At 37.4% G+C, this 24,969-nt stretch overlaps 1 protein-coding gene and 1 pseudogene across 2 annotated transcripts in view; one reads left to right on the plus strand and one right to left on the minus strand.

Moving 5' to 3' along the window:
• LUZP2 (leucine zipper protein 2) overlaps positions 1 to 24,969 on the plus strand; it is a 446,993-nt gene that overhangs the window by 397,874 nt on the left and 24,150 nt on the right. The window lies entirely within an intron of this gene.
• Positions 15,552 to 20,764, minus strand: LOC309667780 (SUZ RNA-binding domain-containing pseudogene; annotated as a pseudogene). Its single transcript has one exon. The product of its transcript is annotated as an SUZ RNA-binding domain-containing pseudogene (transcript).

Genomic DNA, 24,969 nt, shown 5'->3' on the forward strand with positions numbered 1-24,969 from the left:
GAGTATCCAAAGCAACGTTGCCAGAGAATTCATTTGAAATGTCACTTGCTGCATTTCTGTTTTAGTCAGCTCAGGTTGCTATAACAAAATGTGATGGACTAGGTGACTTCAACAACATACATTCGTTTCTCACAGTTTTGGAGGCTGTGAAGGCCAAGATCAGGGTGCTGCCTTGTTCATTTCTTTATGAGGGCCCTCTTCCTGGATTGTAAACATCTGCCCTCTAACTGTGTGCTCATATGGTCTTCTCTAGGAGTGTTTGCACAGAAAGAAAGATGGATCTCTATCTCTTTCTTCTTTATAAGGGAACTAATCCCACCATGAGGGCCCTACCTTCATGACTTAATCTAATTACCTCCAGAAGGCCCCATCTCCCAATACCATTACACTGGAGGTCAGGGCTTCAACATAAGGTTTTGGAGGACACATTCAATCCACATCAGTGCCCCTCGTCTCACTGGACATTTTCCTTATAAGTTAGAAAATAAATATCATTGATTGATCATTAAGTGCCAAGTATTCAGCTAAATTGTTTTCCATCTGTGTGTAAGGACTATGCTCATCACTGGAGACACAAATTTGAAAGGACACAACCCTGACCTCTTGGAAATTGTAGCCTAATTTTCTGTGAAGAGAAAACAAGGAAAATATGCAAAGGGTGTGTAGCAGATCAGGACTTTTTTTTGTATTTGTTTTTTTAAACTTTTTATTTTAATTTTTCATTTTATATGGTGCACGGTTAACAATGTTAATATTGAGCAGAGTTCCCTGTGCTATACAGTAGGTACTTGTTGGTTATCCATTTTAAACATAGCAGTGTGTACATCTCAATCCCAAACTCCATAACTATCCCTCCCCTGCCATCCTTCCCCCCTGGTAACCATAAATTCATTCTCTAAGTCTGTGAGTCTGTTTCTATTTTTCTTTATTGTATATTTGAGCTGAGAACCATGACTTTTCCCTGCTTGTTTTACCAGTACAAAAAAACAGAATATGCATGTCATTGTATATATTTAGAATGGTGAATACTCCAGTGGTCTGCTGGAGGTGGCTCATACACACCTACAAAAGCTAGCTGTTACATTTTCAGAATTTGTACTAGTCAGCTCTTAAAGTTACTATTAAATATTCATTATATACACTTAAAATTAAGGAAATCATACTAAAAACAAATGTAAATATCAAATATACTATATCATGCTATTATCTCTGAAGATTCTATGTCTTGAAGATATTATGTCTTTGGGATCCATGTAGTGGAAATACCGTATAATGGTATTCTACTGATATCTCTGTCCATCTTCATGTTCATTGATATCGCATTGGTAGATTGAAGTTGGTAGTATTTATACTATAGAAATTGGCAAACACTACAAATCAAGGTCCTCCTAACCCCCAGAGTTAGTGAATAACATGCTCTTGTGTGTGTGTGTGTGTGTGTGTGTGTGTGTGTGTGTGTGTGTGTGTGTGTTAAGCCTTTAAGATGGGCCTACTGGGCATCATTGATAATATACAAATAATACTTGATCAACATATTAATTTATCTTTGACTTGTACTGTTTGTGTAGTAGAGCTAAATGCATAGTAAGTGCCCAGAAAAGGGAAAATAATTATTAAAAAATCTTGTTCAATTAATGGCACATTCTGGAAAACTAATAATTTTTATATATCCATTGTACTGTTTTACTTAATTATATTCATTTTATTTTAAAATATTAAATGTGACTTTATATAACTTAGAAATTATATAAATGTAAGAGGAAGAACAGGAAATATATTGCTGAGAGGTCTACCCTTTTAGGTGAAAACTATGTATTATTAATACAGCAATGTTGGTGTTTATAGCTGCATGATAGAGGGTTTAAGAGCTAGGATTCACTCTATACACCAGTGTGATGATATTTACTGCTCATATTTACTGGGAGGATTAAACAAGATGCGAAAAATGCTGGACAAAGCCAGTTGCCAGGCTCCTCCCTTCCTCTCTCCTCTTCCCCCCAGGGCTGGTATCTCTGCGGGACAGGATGTAGAGGAACCTAAGCTCAGCTGGCTGGGTCTCTGCTCCTCCCCGCCTTGGTCCCTCTACTGGGACAGGGGCCTCAGGAGAGAGGGTGTGGCTACTGCCTGCACCAGGCTCCTTATGGCTTAGGGAGATGGCTGAGTTGTTCTCCCCTCCCACCGCGGGGTCATCTGCTTCCTGGGCTGAAACTCACCCATCACCACATCAGGGCAGGGAACTATAAAAATAGAAAAGGCTTGTGTTTCTGTCCCAAGGGTTCCAGCCAAGACTCTTGAGGGCCCAGAGGGACTTCTGCCTATGTAATTAGGCTGTGCTTTTCATTTACATCCAAGAAATCGTGTATAATGAACATAAATACAAGGAAAAAAAATTTAGAGAGAGAGATAAGATTCACTAGTCAGACTAAGTAAATATATTTTTTCTACAACTTTCTAATTTTGAAATCTTGATCAACTCAACTTCTCTGAGACTAAGCTTCCATATGTATAAAATGAAGACAATAACAGCACCAACCTTACAGAACTGTTGTGAAGATTAAATAAGAAAATTAACATACAGCATTTAGCATATGTAGTAGTGTCTGACACTGAGAAACAGTCAATAAGTATATGAAATAAGTACTGTATCTGGAGATGAGGATAACACTTTGAGAAGACTTAAAGAAGGTTTTTGGTAGGATATTAATTAAAACAAAAACTATTTACCTTGTTTTATTGTGCAGATGTAAGAACACATTTATTCAAATAAGTACACCTACAGCTTTTTTAGCATAAAAGTATGGATGAATCCTCACAATACATTTAATGTCAGTGATCACAATTGTAAATGCTGTAAAGAAAGGAGAAAATTGAAAGAGAGCAGAAATGAGAAGCAATTCAGAAAAGTAGTGTAGATTAAAAACATGATGAAATTGTGTTATGAGAGCTCATTATTTCATCCCCACCCCAGGCAGTTACCATCTTCTATCTTTGTTTTTCTTTCCATGCAACTCACTGCCTTGGATTTAGCTGCAGTTGACATTGGTAAAGGTCACAACCACGGCATCAACTTAATTGGACAAGGATGATTTGTTAATTTTTTTTTTTCCAGTTTGGTAGAAATGCCAAAGTCATTTTAGGGCAGCAGGCAACAGTGGCCTATTCAGGAGCTTAAAGGCATCCAAGCGAAAATTGCATTTTGCTTGGTGCCCGGAGGTTTAGAGCAAGGTGGATTTGTATTTCACTTTTTCTGCCCAAAATCTGTTGCAAAGTAATTTCTAAGAACTCTCAAAGCAGTGCACCTGAAATCATCATAGACCAAAGGGTCTCAACCTAGGCTGCATTTTTTTTAATCATTGGAAGCATCATTTACATCTGATGTCAATACTTACATTTTAATATAATCCAGCAGAAGTACAGGCTAGTTTGGGGGATTATTCAAAGCTCCCAGATTATTTATATTTAGAGCCAAGGTTGGGAACTATTAAAATCCTTACTCTAGGAATAGGAAAGGAATCGAAGAAGTAAGCCTGCCCTTTTTCTCCACTTTCCTGCTTCTAGAAGAGATTTCCCAACGAGCCTAAAGGTTTTCAGTTTTAGACAGATCTGTTTCTCTATCAGCTCTCTGTCCTTAGCTAACCATTTAGTTATCTATAACACCAACCAGTTGTTTGTGTTCTTTCCATGCTAAAAATATATATTTTATATCTTTGTATGCCCAGGATGATTGTGAGAATAAAAATGAAAACATGAGTCTAAAACATTTGTATAAAATATAACATTACATCTAAAGAATTTTGTTTGGGTTTCATTTTTGGTCCTAGGAGGTCATAATTGCTTGCTTAATTACTTCCCAGCAGATATGGTATATATGTGGCAAGGAAGTTAAGTCTAAGTTAAAATTATATCATATTTCACATGTTACTATGTAAACATACATATTATATGTGCATATAAATATTTTCAACTAACATTATAAATTATGATATATATTTAATCTAGTAAATATAAAAATTGAAGCAACAAGGGCCCTTTGATGCTTTCTTTCTATTACTGGCGTGCATATTTGTACCCTGGCATGGTCTGAAACCAGATTTTCATTTATTCTTCATCCTTGGTACATGTATAATAAGAATATTACTTATAGAAATTGATTAGTTGGATATCTCTATGAACTTCTTTTAAAGACATATGTTAGCAAATGATATAATTCATTTAATCCTTCTGAAATTAAAATAAGAACAAAACATTTTTGGTAGAAATGTTAATTTACATAAGTCTAGGAAGACATATTGATATTCAGAGAAAACACTACTGAATACCTTTTATGTTAAGAATGACCACCAGTTTCCATTTTCCTTTTTTTCTTTTATAATTGATATTTTATTGGTTATACACATTTCTTAATGTTTGTAATGAAATTTTAAAAGGCATGTAGTTGTAATTCTTTTTTAAACAGTTACTCCAGTGACTTTCCAGCCTGAAATTTGGAAATTTTTCTTAAGAGTATATCAAGTACCAATATCTTCAAATGTTGATATACTGTTATATCGTAATTCTCACTAATTTACAGTTTAATATCATATACACTACAGACTCAAATTTTCAATCTTTCATAGCACATTAACAAAGTTACTAGGGAAATTGGACTACCACTACCAAAGATGTTACAGAGTACATGTAAGTCTGACAGGAAGAGCCAAGATCAAAGAGTGGTTTTCTTTAGGAAACAAGTATCCTAAAAAACATGAGAATAGAAGTAATTTAAAATGTTCAAAACATATTCAATGCACAACTGTGACTCCAAATTGTCATTTAGTATGCTGAGTATTATAGGATATAAAAACTACTGCCCCATTTATGGATGTTAAACTAACACTCAAGACAATCAAAACCTCCCGTATTCAATATGCTGCTCTTTTCTGGTTGTACCAAAACAAATAAAAACATCACCACCACCACCACCAACAACAACACCAGCAAATAATTTCACCTCTTAAAAACAAAACATTTACACTTAAAAAAATGTAATAAGGTGAGATTCCTTCCTTCTTAAACACGTTTCTAGAGCCACTAAAAAACTTGCATTTAAAAAATAATTGATAAAAATATTCTCCTGGATTGTACAAGAAGGGAGACAGGAACCACTGACATGATATGGTATACATGCTATTAATCAGACTTGGCGTCTTTCTCCCTGCTTCATCAGAGGAGATGGACTCTCCTATTTAGTTTCTCCGTTTTCTGCGGCTAAATATTCTTTATTATCGTGATTAGCTACTTGAGCCTCTTTACCTTTTTTTTTGTGCTTTTTTTTGGTGAAGATTCATCCATTCCAGCCACCTTTTTTGGCTTCATCTACACTTTTGCATTAGAAGGTTAAATGACACCATCACCACTCTCCTCTTGCAATGCTTGATCACCACTCCCTTTGACAGACCAGACCTTCCTCTTGGGCATCCTGGTGAAGAGGGCTCCTGCTGGATGCCTGGGGCCTGGATGCGCCGGGGGCCTTCGTGTGCTGGTTGGCTGGACCACTGCCACTCCTCTGGCTGAGTGGCTGGTTTACGCGGCAGAAATGGTGGAAGAACCAACGGATGACTTGTTCCATTTTCTTTTCCTGTATTTTCATTAGAATTTCTTGAATGCTCATCAAATAGTAATGACTTTTGTGGTGCCTTCAACCCAACAAAGATTAAGTTATTTTAAAGGTGTTTAGCTTCTCATCACCAGTTGGCTGTTCATAAGTAAGACAGATCCCAATATCCCCTCCCTTGATTATCAATCCAAGGGACATTTTTTCTTTAACACTAGAAATTCTCATCTAACCTTTCTTTTGTCTCTTTAGATGCACTAAAATCTTAATCCTAAAAAAAAAAACTATAAGAGATATTTCCTTATAACTCTTGCAGAAGAAAAGGACATCTATATGGAATTTAATCAACTTGCTATGATCATTTTGTTGACAATACTTTTTTCCTCTCTGGAAATTATTCATTCATTTAATTATATATCTTGCAGTAACTGGGAATCTACTAGAAGATTTTTAACAAGGGAAACCTGATGAGATTACAATTTTAAGAAAATAATTCCAGTAGTAACACAGAGAGAAAGATTAGGAGGACAAGATAATAGAAGCAAACAAAATTATTGGGAGAATAATATTCTTGGTAAGAGCCATGAGACAGTAGCAGTGGGAAAGGAGGGGGGTGATGGATTTGAGAAATGCGAAGGAATATAAATATGATCACAAGGTGAAGAGTTGGACATGGAGAGGAGTAGGGGCATACCAACTTCTGAGTGGGGAGATAAGTTGGTGACGATGAATGAAGGTGTGGATAAATTTTGATTTATGGAGGGGAGTTCAAAAACGGTGATATACCCCATGGCGTGCAGTTTACCAGTGAAAATTAGGTCCTTACTGACTCTGAAGCCTTTTGTTCCAAATGCCTTGGAAAACCTTATCCGCCTCCTCTCACATGCACGCTAGCTCCAATTTCTAAATTCCCTCTGTAACACTCCTGTTAGTGTCCTGCTATGTTTTCCAATCTTGGTGGGCAGAGGAGGACTTCCTTAAGAGAGATGAAGTTAGAAAACAGGAGAGCCAATGAAACGAAGTGCTGCTTCAAACAAAATATAGCAAAATAAAAGTAATCATTATACTGAAAATGATAGAGTAAAATTAAACTCTAAAGAAGGGTAGTAAATTTATGTATATTCAAGTCAATTTAATTTACTATGGGATTAAACTCACCTAGAATTTACTAATTTCCAGTGTGCTGAAGCTAACTAGGGTTACATTCTAATCTGTTCTGTCTAAATAGCATCATAGTGCATGTAGAGAGAAGCTAAACAAGCTTTTTCAGAGGCAGGCTTATACTTCTTTCCAAAGGTCCTTTTCAGGCATTAACAAGCTCTATTAGGTGGGCACCCTGAATTTGCTAGCTTCTCTCTTTAACATCACTGGAAACCTGTGTTGCAATCTGTGGCTAAATGTCAGATACCCAGTGCCAAGAATCATGTGTGTGAGAGCACAGAATTTGGAATTCAATAGACCAATGCGCAGAATTTGGAATTCAACAGGCCAATTGTAAATCCTGGCTTTTGCCAATTATGAGATGTTGAGAAATTGAACCAAAGACTATGATTAGTCTTTTGTGAAATAGAGCTAACAATATAAAACAATGAGCCTAATAAACTTAAATGCTGAATTTATAGCATGTAGTATATCTAGTGTTTAAGAGCATAGACATTAAAGGCAAATTGCCTGGATTTGAATTTGTACTCTGCCACTAATCAGCTGTGTAACAGATGCAACTTTTTAGACCAACTCATCACCAGTAACATGAGAATAATAATACCATTTTCTTCAAAAGCTTGTTATAAGAATAACCTAAATATTATTATTTTCAGACTTATTTGGTATAAAAAGATATTGTTGTTGTCCATCTCTGCAGAAGTGTCTATCACACGATTCTACATGGAGTTTGACAATAAGAAAATAATTTGAGCATTCATCAAAAGAATTCCCACGAAAGAATTTCCAAAAGCAATAGGAAACATCATGTCTTTATATTTGCTTAAAGTGATTATATTCTTTGTGCCAGAACTGACGAAAGATCAGATAATTATTTTTCATCTTGATCTACCCTCAGTGCACTGTGAATTAGATTTAAATATTTCAAAGAAAATTAGAAGTAGTAGCCTTGCTTTTCATTACTATATGAAACATATTGATATTCAGGATTTCAGGAAATCATAGTCAGTGTTTTTGAGTCAGTCCCCTAGAGTGCTGATGTTAGGCTTTCCTATGGCATATATGGCCCTCTTTGGTCTCCTCTTTATGAAAGCAAGAATATTTCCTGAGTGTTTGCAGCTACCTAACCTAGGAAGTTATTCACATCAATTATACTCTAAGAGCAAACTTCCCTTTTGTAGGCTATTGCATGGATTCCAATTTATGTTTCCAATTGTTCAATAATAATAATGATGATAGTGAGAAATTTAATTTGCAAAGTTCTTTATGGCTATTGCCATAAGGTTTTTTATTAGATCATCACAATATGTAGAGCAGATCTTACTATAACCATTTTACTTAAAAAGGATTTTAAACATGAACCCAGGTTTCTTATGCCAAGTTTACTGCACCAAACCGCTCTCTCAAAACGTACATTACTTAGAATCTTAGAGATATGCTAACAAAAGTGGATAAACATTTAAATATGCACTGCTTCTTATGTTACCACAACACAAAGTTTATAGAGCACTCATTCTGTGACTGACTTACTGCTAAGGGCTTTGCACAAGTTTTCTCAGTTAAAGTCAAGAAGAACATTGTGAGGTGGTACAGTATTCTGATGTTATAAGTGAGAAAACTAAGGCTCATGGAGGCTAGTAACCCATCTTAGGTCTCAAAACTAGGTCATTGGCAACAGAGGATTTTGGTTTGCTTTTAGTTAATTGAGGTAAAATTAGTATATAACATATTAGTTTCAGGTGAAAGCATAATAATTTGTATATAGTGTATGTAGTGTATATACTACAAAATGATCAGTACAATAAATCTAGTTACCATTTGTTACCATGCAATTAACTTCCTATACCCAGTTCTCCCATCCCACCCCCTTCCACTGGCAACCACCAGTCTGTTCTCTGTATCTATAAGCATGTTTGTTTTTATTTTGTTTGTTTGTTTGTTTTTAGACTCCACATATAAGAGAGATCATGTGGTATTTGTCTTTCTTTGTCTGACTTATTTCACTTAGTATATTGTCCTCAAGGTCCATCCATGTTGTTTCAAATAGTAAGATTTTATTTGTTTTTTATGGCCAAATAAAATTCCACTGTATATGTACCACATTTTCTTTATCCATTCATCTGTCAGTGGTCACTTAGGTAGTTTCCATATCTTGGCTTTTGTAAATAAATAATGCTGTTAACAAATATAGGGGTGCATATATCTATATATCTTTTCAAATTAGTGGGTTTTTAAAATTTTTTTGGATTAATAGCCAAAAGTGGAATCACTGCACCATATGATAGTTCTATTCTTAATATTTTGAGGAACTTCCATACCATTTTCATAATGGCTGCACCACTTTATATTCCCACCAACAGTGTATGAGGGTTCCCTTTTGCCCATGTGCTCTCCAACAGTTGTTATTCCTTGGCTTTTTGTTAATAGCCTTTCTAATACTTGTGAGGTGGTATCTTATCATGGTTTTGATTTGCATTTCCCTTATAGTTATGCTGAACATCTTCTCATGTGCCTGTTGCCCATCAGTATGTCTTCTTTGGAGGAATGTCTGTTTAGAATCTCTGAACTTTTTTTTTTCGTATTGAATTGTTGGGTTTTCTTGCTGCTGAGTTGTGTGAGGTCTTTATATATTTTGGATACTAACCTCTTATATGATATACGGTAATGCATGTACAGCACACTCACAAGTACTCAGGTAGTGTTAGCTTCTTATGGTTGGTAAGAGATTATCAGCTGAGCCTATATTTCCATTATATAAAAAAACTAAAATCACTGATGCTTCTGGAAATTTACTAATGATGCCACTAAATGTCACATAATGGTTGATGTTTTAATTCAGAACAGCAAACTCCTAGGGGGTGCTGGGGCATATCTTCATTATTAGAGTTCCTCTAATGCTCATCATAATACATTGTGACTAATAGCAAATGTTAGATGAATGAACAAACAAATGAATAAATTAATAAATGAGGAATCTGGGAGACAGAATGATCCCACATTAGCCAAATTGCAATGTGTTCATGAGCAACCATATCTGTCTCTAAGGCTGTTCACATCCATAAAATAATTCTGTCATGGAGAGTAAACATATTCATTTTAATGACAGCAGTGGCTGTGAATTTTCATGTTAGACACATGTGCTTTTCATATTTCATCATCAGTCATGAGTATGCCATGAATTTCAGTACCCATGATGGAAATAGCTTTGCCTTAATTCATCCTCCGACTTTTGTTAGTTATCCCATTTGAGGCTACACTAGAGTCAATTGAAAAGTGAGCATGGGGTTCCAGTCATTTGTTTCCAATAGACTTTGTAAGATATTCTAATTTTATTTTTAAATAAAACATAAAAGCCGTGGATGCCTATGAATGTCCATTTCATGGATGGTGATACAACTGCCATAGTTAAGTTATCTGAGACACACCAAATAGTTTTTGTTTTTGCTTTTACAAAACAGTTTTTAATTTAAAAAAAAAATAACCTCATACTTATTGTCCAGACCTTGATTAAAATACAGAATGTGGCTACTGAGTCCATTGAATCCCTGGGAACCTTTAATTTTGCCACTGCTCTCCATGGCTAAATTTACTACTGGATTCTAATCTATTCCAGAATCATTCCTGATACAGGTAAAACATATGTAGGAGAACCCTCTATTATCACCTGTGGCACCATGGTATCAATGGATGTAGATAACAGAGACGTTCCCTGGTTGCTTTTATAAAGACACAAGGGGCAACATTCCCTACTCCCTCTCTACAAAATTGACCATTTCTAAAACCGGTATTCACCTTATTTTCATAGATTAGGAATTCAGTTTCCCATTAACACTAGAATCAGGATCCTTCCATGAATGCCAACCTGCTTTACTGAGCACTTAAGAAATCCTGATTGACATTTCCCAGGTTTCTCACTTGGGCAAAATACAATATCCTCCCATTCCCTACGTCTCCTTGAGTCGCTGACCTGAATAAGATCGTGTAATGATAATGGTGCTTTCATTATTACCTGCTCCCAGTAATATTGTTTCATCTGACTGATGTAAACCCCTTCCTGCCAACTTCCCCACACAGTTACCCAGCTATGCCTAAAACTGTCACACACATCACATCTGACATTATAAACATTGGACCCCCAGCTAGAGCCATTCTTCACCACTGAGAAGGTGTCCCTGTCTCCCTGAAGTGTTAGTCCTCACTTCCTCCTCCTTCCTCCCGCTGATGCTGCTGAACGCCAGCAATGGCCCAGTAAAATTCCAGCTTGCATTACATCACTACTGAGGCAATCAGAAACATGGCCTTAGCTTCATTAAGCTTTTACTTCCACGATGTTCAAAACAGACCTCCTCTAGCTTCTCCACATGCTTAATATTTCTTTGGCACAAAATAGATTAAATGTTTTAATTTTCAACTTTAAAATATGTGAAAAAACATTCAATAAGACTATGCCTTATTTCCTAGGTTTTTTTTTTTCTTTCACGTTTAGCCATTTGCTCGTGCTTTGAGATAAACTCATATTTTGAACATATGTATGGTATCAATACTTTGTCGTATTTACATGCTCACAGGCATAAGGTCACCCAACAATAATCATTTATAATAATATATTAATTATTTTATTATGAAACTAATGCATATTTGTCATGGACAATTTTAGCAAATAATGTTAATAGTAGTAGCTGGCATTTTTATTGAGTTGTGCTATACCCATATGAACTTATTTAATCCTCACAAGTCTCTAGAAGGAAGACTTTTTATTATCCTCATTAAATTTTTTTCTTTTGAAATAACTTTAGACTTAGAAAAACATTAAGAAAATAGTACAGAGAGTTCCTGTATATCCTTTACATCCCTTAATGTTAACATCTTAACATAGCTGTGACGTATTTATCAAAACTAAGAAACTGGCAATGGTATAATACTGTTACCAAACTACAGACCTAACTTGGGTTTCACCAGCTTTTCTACTAACGTCTTTTTCTGTTCCAGGATCCAATTCAGGGCAACACATTGCATTCAGTCATCATGTCTCAGTCTTCTCTTGTCTGACAGTTTTTCATTCCTTGTATTTCATGTCCTTGACACTTTTGAGGACTAGTGGTCAGATATTTTATAGAATGTCCCCCAACGTGGGTCTGTCTGATGTGTTTTTGTACTTAGACTGGGGTTATGGATTTTTGTGAATAATATCACAGAGGCACGGTGTTCTTATCATCATACCAGGGATATATGACATTATTGGTGATGTTAACCCTCATCGCTTGGTTAAGATGGTGCCTGCCAGATTTCTCCACAACGCTAGTATTTGTCCTTTTCCATACCTTATTCTTTGGAAGTGAATCACTAATTTCAGCCTACACTCAAGGGAAGCATATTCTCCACCTACTGAAGAGGAGAGTGTCTAATATGTTACTGAGAATTCTTCTGTAAAAAATATTTGTCCTTTCTATTTATTTGTCCCATCTACTTATTGATTCAGTCATTTATTTATATCAGCATGGACTCATGGATATCTATTTTAGATTTTAGATTATAATTCAATACTATAATTTTTTTTTCATTTTAAATAGACTGTTTTTCAGAGCAGTTTTAGGTTCACAGCAAATTTAAGCAGAAAGTATAAGAGTCCCCACTTATCCTCTCTCCTAACGCCCACGGCCTCCTCCATTATTAACATCCCCCACCAGAGTGGTACATTTGTTACAGCTGATGAACCTGCATTAACACATCTGAATCACCAAAGTCCACAGTGTACCTTAGGGTTTAGTCTTGGTATTATAAACTCTATTTGTTCTGAAAGTTGTATCATGACATGGATCCACCATCATACAGAATTATCCTCATTTTTCATATGAGTAAACTGAAGAACAGAGATATTAAGTTGTTCAGGGAAGGTGACACAGTTGGTTAACATTTTATGAGTGATGTAATGCATTTCTTTAAAATTCATTGCAAAATTCATTTGAATTATTTTATACATTATTTCCTTGCAGATATACACTGCAGTTGATCCATGTATCTCCTTATTTCTGATTTTTTCCATTTTTTTTCCAACATACAAGTGACATTTAGATAAAAATCTGTTTTATACTCCACCATAATAATAGATTCTGTAAAGACAGAGATCCTGTTTGTTCATTTGTATGTCCTCCTTCCTTCCTCATTCACGCCTTCCACTAACCGATAGAGTAGGTGATAAATGATTGTTTGCGGAGCAAATGATTACCCAACAAGTTATTGAGCTTGAAGTTTTATCAGGCGTACCTTTGAAGCTGACATTATGGAGGCCTGATTTCTGAGGTTTCTTGAGGCTACTGTCAGAGGAAGAAATGTCAGCAGAATGGTATATTTTGGTGTCACATACTTTACCTTCTTAAAAATGACTTCAGAGTTTCACATCTTGGAATGTGGTTTTGTAGAATAATAGTTAAAGCCTCATAAGGTTTGAGGGTATTTGTAGCTTCCACCTATGTTAACAGCCATCTGTGAACTGCAGCAAGCATGTGATCAAGGCTCCAGACCCTTTTAAAGATCCAATGTGTTTTCTGAAGTCTAACATTTTTATGTATAAAAATGGGAATGGCTCAACAGTAACCTTACAATGATGGGCACAGAAAGGAGCAACCACCACAAAAGGTTCTTTACTAAGGAGACAATTACTTTCTTTAATACCATATGCTCTGTCTAATGTGACTAGTCATTTTCTGAGAATTTTTAAACAGAAAGGTCCAAAAATATTTTTCCATTTGTGATTTCCTAATAAAATATGATCATTCATCTCCCCATTTTTAATTGATCATATTTTCCTCCAGTGAAACCAGCTATACTCAGTCTATTTTCAGACACTCCATTTTCTGAAGCTGAATATGAGGTTTTTAGAACAAAACTCCATTCTTCTTTTTCTTTTTTTTTTTTTGACAAGTTTAAAGCATGTATTTAAAGTACAATTTATAAAATGCTTAATCTGCCGACTCAGGAGCCCGCGGTGCGGGGTGGTAGGGTGGGCAGCTGCCCACTAGACCAGCGGAGCAGGACTGCCGGGGTGCGGCCCTCCCTCCCATGCCCTTCTCTTCAGATACCCAAGGGGCCCATGTGCACCCCTGGGATCACATGGCCAAAAACAGGACCCCAGAGTTTTCCAGAGTCTCTGCCTACCAGTGAGGCTGGGGCAGCCCTGCCGGCCCATCCCTGAGCAGAGCATCCCCAGATGGGGCAGAGCAGGGTATGGCTGGGCTAGCCAGGGCGGGGTGGGGCAGTGGGCTCTGGAAGGGGCTGCTGGTAGCAGACAGGGTGTTGCCTCCTGCCTGCAGGTGGGGAGCACCCTGACTGAGCGGGCGGAGGAGGGTTGGGCACCAGGCCCAGACCCCCAGCTCCTTTGGTTATAGGCTGACATCACAGTAGTGGCTCATGGGAAGCGGTTAGCTGGGAGGTCTGAGGCCTGGCTCACGGGGTCAGGGAGGAGCTGGGGGAAGGGGACAGTACCGTGAAGGCAGATAAAGGGGCAGCAGCCTCAGGTTTCTGCCCCCCACTCCCCTGGGGGAACCAGTCTGTCATTACCAATCTTTGCAATGCACAGATTGTCTTTCCCCAAATGTTATTCAGAATGGTCTGCTCCCAAGGTATTGATTTCACAAGGGAAACGTACCGGGTGGAGTTACCGAGCTGATGCCATCAACAGAGATGGCGCTCCACAGACCCCTGAGAGTTCTAAGCCTTGCTGGAGTGGGAAGACGCACCTGCCTTCTGACCACACTCGGCAGAGGGCTCAGTGTCCTGGAGTCAGACTCTCTCCTGGCTTTCTTTGTGCTGACAGCAAAATACTGAGCAAGGCTCGCAGCCTTACTGCTAAAGCCCGGGAGTGCAGCCTCACTCCCTGCCCTCTTCTAGAAGTAGTAAGCCGGGCTGGTAGGGAACCACCCTGAGGGGTTTTGGAAGGGGAAGTCTGTTCACTTTCCCTATCTCCCAAAATACCAGAGGTGAGGGGTTGGCACCCTCCCCAGGCTCTCTGAGCCTATAGAGCTAGCCCAGTCTCCAGGTAGGGCCCAGATGCTCTGGGACTTAGCTGGGGGGGAGGGAGGTATAGGCATGAGGTGCTCATCTGTCCTGGGGGCTGCAGAGCCCTGCCCCTTTTCTGGGTGGCAGTAGGAATACAGAAGCTAAGCTCACCAAAATCCTATCGGTTAATGTTTCTAGTGAATTGCCCAGAAACCTTTTTAAGTAGACTACCAAACTACCCTTTCTCAATTAAAAATTCATTAAACTGCTAAAACCCCTCCCATGTACTTTGTTTTGCAAATCAAATATTTGTATAAACAAACAAAAATAGGAAGGAAAAAAAAAGATATTTTCAAATGGAACTTGCTTGTAAGCGATGAAGACATGCACTTGAGGGTGGGTGGACGGGAGTTCTCATTTGTGTTTTGAAATCCCAAATTAATGAACGTGATAAACTGTTATTGCTGGCGCTGGCTTCACGCCAAGCAGCCAAGCGGCACTGTCTGACTCTACTCTGAGTCCTCGGTGGGTCCCCCCAACCCTCCTCTACCCCCCACCCCTTTCCCTTCCCATTGACTTGGGACAGTCCTTGTAGACATGCCAATCACAGTGGGAAGGGGGGGAAGGGAGGTCACAGTGCACGGGGTTCAAGGTCACAGTGGGCGGAGCAAAGGGGATCACAGTGCAAGTGAGTCAGGTCGTTCCCCCTTCTCAAGTCAAGCCGTCTGCCACGGCAGTGCGACCCGCAGCGGACGACCCAGGAGGTGGTGACGGAGGCAGCGGAATCCTTTCCTGCCCGCATTTATCTGCGCTGTGTGAAGCCTTGCGGCCCATCAGGACCCAAAGGCTGTCTGGTCACACTGTTAGCTGCCTGCTGTCTCCGGGTTGGGAGATCCTGGTTGGCCTGTCGAGGATGGGCTGCTCTGGCGCCTCCTCCGGGCTGGCGCCGCCCGGGATCCGCTTTGGGGCCTCCGCGAACTCTGCCTCCCGCGGCGCTAGGGACTGGGCGAGAAGGGCTGGCCTGCTGGTGGAGGTGGGGCAGCTGACCACACCGTTGCTGGTGGGCCTCTTGAGGATGCGAATCTGTGGAGGGGCCCCGTGGGAAGGCTATCGTGCTGAATCACAATGGGCACTCTGGGAGGAGATCTGGATCTCCTCCCCTTTTGTGTGATCTTCAGTCTTTTGTCCAACCGTCTGTCGATTTCCCCGCTGTCTGCCGCCTCCTCCCACCTCTCAGCGACCTCCTCATCTTCCATCTTGCCGCTTTAACCTCCTCCCCGCAAAACTCCATTCTTCTTGATTAGAAGAATCACTCTTTGTTGCATCCTTTCATGTTTCACTAATCACATCTTTCTGTTGTCATCTCTGTAGAGATATTTTCCTGGTAATGGTGTATATACCAACGAATGGATTCTGCTATTATCAAATGCTTCAGTTTTGATTCTACGTTTAATCACCTGCAAACATTATTTACTTCTCCACTTCTTTAGCACAAACATTATATCTTCATATGAATACTGAGAATTTTTGAAGCCTTGCATATCCCTATCATATTTTAGGACTTTATGAATAAATGATTTCTCTTGTGGTCTAATTCAATACTTTTAAGATTATTCTATTGATTGGACTTCTACCATCTACAATAGGTAAAATATGTAATAGGTATATGGTAGTATATAGCCAAAAAGATAATTTGGAAAGTTATTAAATTAGAACTTCTCTAACCATTTTGTAATTATATGAGGGCATTCTGAAAACAGCACAGCAGAAAGAGGAAAAGCTACTGGATCATGGTGACATTACTGAATTACAGAATTAACCAAATTAGAAATCCTCTACTTTCGGATTTCTTATGCTAGATAATAAGCCCTTAGAGTTTAAGCTATTTTTGGTTAAGGATTATGTAACTCACAACTAAATGATTTCTAACTGATATGGAGTTCTCAGCATAATAAGGGAGACAGATAATTAAATGCGTCAAAAATCAAAACAAAAATACATCCATGGAAAAAATCTTATGGAAGGACGGAGGGTGAAGAAAATTTTTATCTTCCATGAGAGATTTTGGGAAGACTCTTTAGTGCAGGTTATATTCAAATTATGTTTTCAAAAATAAGTGGGAATTTATAATGAAAATGATTTGGGGGAAAGTAGAAGAAATAACCATGGTAGAGGGACAGAGCCAGGAGAGGAACTGTTATGAATAATGGAAAACATGAAAACACTGTCTGTGAACCCATGCGTGTGTGTGTGTGGTGTGTGTGCACGCACATACACATGTGAGAGGGAAGAGAAAGAGAACGGATGGAGAGAGAGACACACATACTCAGAAGAAGAGACATACACACACATACTCAGAGAGAGAGAAGGAGAGAGAGAGAGAAGAAGGGAGGGAGGGAAGGAGAGAGAGAGAGAAAATGGGCAAGTATAGAAAGAGGTTAAAGGGTTAAAGAGCAGATTTTGAAGGAGCTTCTATTTCCAGACCCAGGAATTTTCATGTTAACCTGAACATAGAAGGGAGCCAACTGAGGAAGGTCAGCATGATCTGTTTCAGCTTTGTCCTTTATTACTTTGCTCTGTCAGCATTTTGGAGGATGCAACATGGGGAATATAGGGAATCTGTGTGGAATGGAGGTGGGGAGAAAAGAGGTAACTATATATAATGTGGATGACTTTGTGGGTAGAGCTGAAAATCAAAGTTGAGAGGTAGAATTAGGCAGACATTGAGACATCCATGCCCTGTACTCTAACCGGATGTTTCACTATTTTCACCTTGCCCCAGGCCTACTGCTTCCTTTTGGTTCCTTAAAGTTAGAAAGTGTCCTCCTTCCTCAGTCCCGTGCCAATTCTGATCCTTTCATCTGGAAGGCACCCTGGCCTCTTTACCTGGGGAGGCACTGCTCATCCTCCAGGTCTCATTTACAAGAACACTTCTTCAGGAAAACTTACCTGACCCTCCAGGTGGGTCAGCTCACCCTATTGTGTGCTCTTCCCTCAAAGCAATCTAAAATCTCCTCTCATAATCATTATCCACATTGTATTTAATTAAAGTTTCCTGGAAGTACTTGTTTTACACGCGGTTCTTCCACCAGACTGGGTGTTCCATGAGCGCAGGAACCACATCTGTTTTGTGGTCCGTCATATTCTGGCCACGTCATGGTCACCCAATAAGTAGTTTTTGAATAAATGAATGACATACTTTTTACTAGCTTAAAAAGGAAGAGAGTGTGTATAAGGGTTGTGGCAAAATGCTTATTTTATGAAGGGATGTACTTTACATCAGTTGTCCTTAATCATTTGGGATTTTGCAGACTTTTTAATAATTTTATAAAAGCAATGGACTCTGTCCACAGAAAACAATACCTATAATTTAACATCAGTGGACATCAGTTTAAGAAGCCTGTTCTAAAGGTTATTTTTAGAAAGTTACAAAACTGAGTTTAGACTGAGAAGTTGAGGGTTATCTGGGCATTGTTAGCTTCTTTTTGTTTCCATTAAAATGAGATGAAAGGGAATACATTTAACAGGAAAGTCTCAGTATACTCAGGGGAATTGATTGATTAAAGTTTAGTAATTACAAACCCTTTAATCTCTGGAGATGAATTGTTGCATTGTGAATACTGTTCTTTCTAAGATGTTTCAGAGATGCTTTATTTAGAAAGCAGCTTATAGGAATGTAGGTTAAAAAAATTAAGCTTCTTGACCCAAAATATCAATTTTTTTTCCTAATTAATTTTTAAAGTGGCCTTATATTAGAATTCACTATCATTAAGGAGTGAATATTTGAGTGACGTCTACTATTTGCTTGCTTGTTGTATTTGGGCAAGTTTCATAAACTCTGAATTGTAGTTTCCTCATTCTTAAAAGGTAGCATGGTTAGTTATTGAGACACAATGCACATACTTAGATTTTTCTGACACGTGGCAAGGACTCTATAAATATAAACTATTATTGTCATGCACCTCCCCCCTAAAAAAAGAAAGAAAGGAAAAAAGCAGACAGGACTTTTTTCTTACTTTAGTTATTTCAACTTTTTAAACCAGTAAGTGTTTACTCCCACCTAAATTAACTTCCTTGTTCCAAATTTTAATCACACCATATCCATGCACTCTTCCAACCCATTCTCAAGTCGTCCTCTTTGTGCATATGGGCCACATACATCCATATATGTGATAATCAGGTTCCTGACTTATTCTGGGATCTGAAAGTTGTCAGCAATACCACAGGGCATAAGCAACATATTTACTGATTATTCTTTGGAAATTATTCAGAAAATAAATTATTGTTAAATGATTCTTTCTGATATAAACAAAGATTTGTGTCATTTTGAAATATTAATAGACATTTATTACTTGTCAATTAATTAGTAATTCAGTTTAGTAGAGCAGTATTCATATTCAAAACACTTTGGAAACACTAATATTCTATTTCTCATGATTAATTTGAATAATTCTCTTGAATAAACAACATTTGCTATTATTTACATTACATTTACTTCATAATTCATTACCAACTGTGTTATTTAGAAATTAAGTTTAGAAATACCCATGAAAACTTTTTCTTCTCAATCTCCATAGGTGTTATTTTATAGTATATAAAAATGTGTGTGTATGTATGTACACAAAGTTAACTGAATTGTGTGGCAATGACTGAAGTTAACAAGCACCAACCCTATGAGTAATTCCATCTAAGGTTGTCAAGGTGTTAAGTATTATTGTTTATATACCACCTAAGTTCTCCGTTACTTAGTGGATAAAGTCTAAACTCCTCAATCTGGGGGTCAAATCCATCAACTACTTGACATAACTTATTTTTCCACTTTTGAAAGTTTCGCCTTGAAGCATGTTCATGTACTATTTTTAATTCTCACAAACCTCATTTTGTTTTAGAACTCTCTCCTTTTTACCTTTTCTGAGGTCTAAATCCTCTTCCCAAATTCCTCTTTTCCTTATGTCAAAATCTGATTCTATAAGACCGTCCTCAAGTCTAGTTTCTAGCCTCAATTCCTCCATCATATTGCTTAAAATTCTTTTGACTAGGATAAATCTTGCTCTTACATATAATATTTTGTATTTTTTAGCATGTTATTCTTATTTTAGAAATAGTCTATGCTATTTCAGGAAAATACAAACAGAAAACAGCCAAAGATTTAAAAACAGCATAGAACAACTCCATAATTCCTCCAAGTAGGAAAAAAAATATCTCACATACTTTCTCTCATAAACTTTGCTTAGTACATACTCATTTTAATACACTTTCGCAGAACAGGATGATACTGTGCATAATGTTGTGTAAACCATGTTATGTTAACAAAGTATGAACGATTACCACATCAACAGATATATTTCGTAACTGACATAACATTTAATTATTTTACGTGTTTACCTAAGTTGTGTTCATAATAATAAAACAAACACACATAAGTCCACCAACCAACATAAAAACATGTTTGGGGCATTATCAATATTACTGATGCTAGCCGTGTATTCATGCACAATTCCTATGCTAGATTTTTACTGTTTATAAATTTCTAAGCTCTGTCTATGTGGGTGTGTGTATTGTACCATATTATCGTACCTTCAGGATAGAGAGGGAGATAGAGCAAGGAGAAAGCATTGTCCTTTCAACATTTTTTGTTTGTTTGTTTAACACTCTGGGCCATCTTCTCCCAAAATATGTTTAATTATCATTACAGAAAATTTTTCTGGTCACTAACTTTGTCTCATTCTATGTACATGAATTAAAGTTAAAGAAGGAATGAGTCTGGGAAGATCATGATTGGATGATAAGCACGCCACCCCTCCTGATGATTTGATCTGTCAACAACCTGTAAATGTATAAAACCATCAGAGATTTTTAGTAGGCCAAAATTAAAGAAGATGTAGGAAAATAAAGTGATGTATTTAGCAGATTTAATTTAATTAACACATATGGGTATTTGTATTCTTCAAGTAGAGCGTAACTTTTACATCCATTATTTTTTTTTAAATTTTCTTAAAGCAATTACTTACTTGGTCAAAAAGCACACTTTAATGAAGTTAAAGCATATTTTAGAAAACTAGACCCTAAGGCCAAGAATACTCTATAGCTGTCCTCTTTCTTTTTACCAGTATCTCATAATACAAAAACGAGAGCCCCTGCGGGAAGTTATATAATTTGAGAGTGAAGTGGGGGCTTGTAGTAAATGGTGACAAATCCTGTCAACCACTATCACACCTAGTAGAGAGGTATCAAGATGGAGTTGGATGAACAAAGAAATCAGAATCTGACAGCTTGGGTTAAATCACTGGCTCTACCTATTTCATTTTGGTGACTCGGGGGACCTCTCAGAGTCTTAGTTTCTTTATTCCAAAGTCTTAGTTTCTTTATTCTTTATTCCAGAGCCTCACAGAGTTCAGATGAGACCTCATCTAAAGAGTTCTGTGATGTTTCTAATCTTTTAGATAATATCAAACATCTTCCTTTAGTCCACCTTGATGCTAGTTTTGAGAAGTTATAGAGATGGAAAAGGTATTGTTCTTGCCTTTAAAATGCTCATGATCTCATTTACTGGTCAGGACCCCTGATAATTAAATTAAGTCAACAAAAGAAAATAACAATTTCAATCACTTCATTCATCTTTTTGGTCCTCATTACTAGGGAGATATGGCCCGCTTCATCATTTCACCCACTACGCCCCAAACCCTACCTCTGGCAACCACCAATCTGTTTTCTGTAATGAGCTTATTTTCTTTTTCTGTATTTTTTTAAAGTGAGATAATACAGTATTTGTCTTTCTCTGCCTGCTTGTTTCATTTAGCATAATACCCTCAAGGTCCATTCATGTTATTCCAAATGGCAAAATTTCATTATTTTTGTGGCTGAATAATATTCTATAGTGTATGTACATATATACCACACTTTCTTTATCAGTGCATCCATTGATGTACACTTAGGTTGATGGGGCTGCATATATCTTTTCAAGTTAGTGTTTTTATCTTCTTTGGATAAATACCCAGAGGTGGAATTGCTGTATCATATTGCAGTTCTATTTTAAAATTTTTTAGAAACATCCATATTGTTTTCCATAGTGGCTGCACCATTTTACATTCCCATCAACAGCACACAAGAGTCCCCTTTTCCCACATCTTCACCAGCACTTGTTATTTCTTGTCTTTTTGATAATAGCCATTCTAACAGGTATGAGGTGACATCTCATTGTGGTTTTGCTTTGCATTTCCCTGATAATTAGTGATGTTGAGCATCTTTTCATGTACCTGTTGGCCACCTGTATGTCTTCTTTGGGAAAACGTCTGTTCAGATCTTTGGCCCATCTTGTAATTAGATTGTTTGTTTTGTTTTGTTTTGGTGTTTTGCTATTGAGTTGTATGAGTTCTTTATATATTTTGTTTATTAATACTTTATCAGATATGTGATTTGCAAATACTTTCTCCCATTCAGTGGGCTGCATTTTCATTTTGTCCATGGTTTCCTTTGCTGTGCAGAAGCCTTTTTGTTTGACGTAGTCCCACTTATTTATTTTTGCCTTTGTTGCCTTTGCTTTGGTGTCAGATCCAAAATATCTTCACCAAGATCTAAGTCAAGGAGTCTACCACCTAAGTTTTCTTTTAGGAGTTTTATGGTCTCAGCTCTTGCATTCAAGTCTTTAATCCATTTTGAATTAATTTTTGTGTATGATGTAAGATAGTGGTACAGTTTCATTCTTACCTTAAAAATACCTTAGAATTTTCACATGGATTGCACTGAATCTGTAGATTGATTTAGGTAGTATAAGCATTTTAACAATTAATTCCTCCAATCCATGGGCACAGAATATCTTTCTATTTAATTACGTCTTCTGCAGTTTTATTATTATTGTCTTACATTTCAGTGTACAGGCCTTTTAACTCCTTGTTTACATTTATTCCTAGGCATTTTATTATTTTTGATGCAATTGTAAATAGGATTTTTTCTTAATTTCTGTTTCTAATTATTTGTTATTAGTGTATAGAAACAAAAGATTTTTGTACATTGTTTTTGCATCCTTCAACTTTACTGAATTTGTTTATTAGTTCTAATGGTTTTTTGAGTTTAGGGTTTTCTGTATATAATATTACATCATCTACAAATAGTGACAGTTTTATGTCTTCCTTTCCAATTTGGATAACTTTTATTTCTTTTTTCTGCCTAATTGCTCTGGCTAGGACTTCCAATACTGTGTTGAATAAAAGTGAAGAGAGTTGACATCCTTGTCTGTTCTTGATCTCTGAGGAAACTTTTTCAACTTTTCACAATTGAGTATGACGTTAGCTGTGGGCTTGTCACATATGACCTTCATTATGTTGAGGTATATTCCCTCTATACCCACATTAAGAATTTTTATCATAAATGCATATTGAATTTTTTCATGTGCTGTTCCTGTCCGCTGAAATGATTGTGTGATTTTATCCTTCATTTTGTTAATATTGTGTATCACATTGATTGTTTTCTGAATGTGGAACCATCCTTGCATCCCTGGAAGAAATCCTACTTGTTCATGGTGCCTGAAACATTTAGTGTCTTGTTGAATTTGGTTTGCTAAGATTTGTTGAGAATTTTTGCACCCATGTCCACGAAGAGTATTGGCCTACAATTTTCTTTTCTCATGGTATCCTTCTCTGGTTTTAGTATTAGGGTAATGCTAGACTCATAAAATGAGTTTGGAAGTGTTCTCTCCTCTTCTATTTCTTGGAAGAGTTTGAGAAGATAGATATTAATTAATTCCACTTTAATTGTTGGATAGAATTCACCAGTAAATCCATCTATTCCTGGACTGTGATACGTCAAGACAATGGAATATTAATCAACAATAAAGAGCTATGAGCTATCAAGCCATAGAAAGACATGCAGGGACCTTAAATGCACATTACTACATGAAAGAAGCCTATCTGAAATGGCTACATACTGTATGATTCCAACTGTGGATATTTTAGAAAAGGAAAAACTATGGAGAAAATTAAAAGACCAGTGGTTGCCAGGGGTGGGAAGGGTAGGGATGAATAGGCAGATCACAGAGGATTTTTAGGGCAATGAAAATACTATGTATGATAACATAAAGATGGATATATGTTATTATACATTTGTCCAAACCTATAGAATTTCGCCCAAGAGTGAATCCTAACATAAACCATGGACACTGGGTGATTATGATGTGTTAATGTAGGTTCATCCTTGATAACATTTGTACCATGCTGGTGAGTGATGTTGATAATGGGGGAGGCTATGCTTGTGTGAGAGGTGGGGCTTTATGGACAATCTCTGTACCTTCCTATCAATTTTGCTGTGAACCTAAAACTACCCTAAACAACAAACAAACAAATTTAAAAAACTGACAAAAAACATACTGCAGTTTAGGGGTTCTTGACCTAATTTAGCAGGGCAGCAGAAAACTGAGGCCCTCCAAAGTTGTATACATTGTCTAAGGCCCTTATTTATTTATGTGCTAATCCAGAACCAGAATTCACATTTCTTTAACTCCAAAATACGTTATCGTTCCCCAAAATCAGTTCCCATTCTTTGTTAATTCATCAGACTCAATAAGGCTTCTTTCTAAAAGGAGCCATTGGGGCTTCCCTGGTGGCGCAGTGGTTAACAATCCACCTGCCAATGCAGGGGACACAGGTTCAAGCCCTGATCTGGGAAGATCCCACATGCCGCAGAGCAGCTAAGCTCGTGTGCCACAACTACTGAGCCTTTACTCTAGAGCCCAGGAGCCACAACTGCTGAAGCCCATGTGCCTGGAGCCTGTGCTCAGCAACAAGAGAAGCCACCGCAAGGCGAAGCCCGCACACCACAAGGAAGAGTAGCCCCCGCTCGCCACAACTAGAGAAAGCCCACACACAGCAATGAAGACCCAACGCAGCCAAAAATAAATAAATAAAAATTAAAATAAAATAAAAGGAGCCATTTCACTGATAGCAAATGCTTACATTAAGGATTGCATGTATTACACTTAATGCAACCAGTTCTGCAATTAAATACTAAGGTTTTGTATTTAAAGTAATTTAACTTTTTCATGCGTTGTTGCTCACATTGGTGAAGTGATGTATAATTTCCTCCAGTTGTTAAAAGTAATTAATATATGTAATTTTTTTTCCTGAAGCAGAGTTGAGATACCTTTCGTAAATAGATATAGAAATTGACAAACCAGGCACCCCAGTCGCTTAATATATGAGCACAAGGGTAGCCTTTGGCAAACTTAT

Source organism: Balaenoptera physalus (assembly GCF_965194825.1).
Source record: "Balaenoptera physalus genome assembly, chromosome: 10".
NCBI lineage: Eukaryota > Metazoa > Chordata > Mammalia > Artiodactyla > Balaenopteridae > Balaenoptera > Balaenoptera physalus.